Genomic DNA, 924 nt, shown 5'->3' on the forward strand with positions numbered 1-924 from the left:
CCTGCGCGCCCACCCTCCGTCGCGGCCCCCGCCCCGGGACGCGGGCCGGCTGGGGTGGGGGGACCCCGGCCGGTTACCCCCCCGCATCCCGCCTCCCCCCTCCGCCCCGCGGGGGTGGGTGACAGAACGGCGTCGGTGGGGGTGGGGGTGTCGTGGCTCCGCCGCCTCCTCCCCGGCCAGCGTGGTGCCCCATTCCCCCCTTCTCTGCTCCAGACGGGGACGCCCCGGGTTTGACTTGACCTTATGCTCCCTGGGGGCCGTGGGGTGGGGGGAGGTAGAGCTGGGCCTTGGCCCGTGGCTGTGACCTGGCCCTGTGCCGAGTTTTCAAAGCGAGGCCCCTTCCCACCCAGAAGTAAATGGGGAGGAGGAAAAGGAGGTGCCCGCGGTGCCCAAACTGCTCCAACAGGTTCTCACGTGTTTGGGCCTGGGCAGGACGGGGGCCAGGGGCTGGCCGGGGCTGTGTGCCCTCCAGCCCTCCGTGGCTGCCGCCTGGGACCCAGCGCCAGCAGGGCTGCGGGCGGTGGGGCAGTGTGTGCTGGTGAGTGGTCCTGGAGTCCCCAGAGGAGAACGTCCTGCTCATTTGAAGGGTGGATGGGCTGTGGCCCTGCCAGTTCCCATGTTGGGGACCCAGGCAGCCAGATGTGACAGGAGCTGCTCAGCTGGGTCAGCGTCAGGCGGGGGTCCCAGCTCAGTGCCTGTGACAGGGACCCCGTGAGGAGAGGGTGGGACTGCTCCGGGCAGGGACAGAAATCCCCTGGGCCTGCCAGCTGCCTTCCTGCCTGTGGATGCCCAGGGTTGCAGAGCCCCTGGGGCGCCTGAAGATGGGCTCCCCAGAACAGTGATTGTTCACACCCACCAGCTGGCACCCCCTCGAAGTTCATGGCCGGACCAAGGGGGAGAGCTGCCATCTGATCCTTCAGGGCT

Source organism: Ailuropoda melanoleuca, chromosome 17 (genome assembly GCF_002007445.2).
Source record: "Ailuropoda melanoleuca isolate Jingjing chromosome 17, ASM200744v2, whole genome shotgun sequence".
In the NCBI taxonomy this organism is placed as follows: Eukaryota; Metazoa; Chordata; class Mammalia; order Carnivora; family Ursidae; genus Ailuropoda; species Ailuropoda melanoleuca.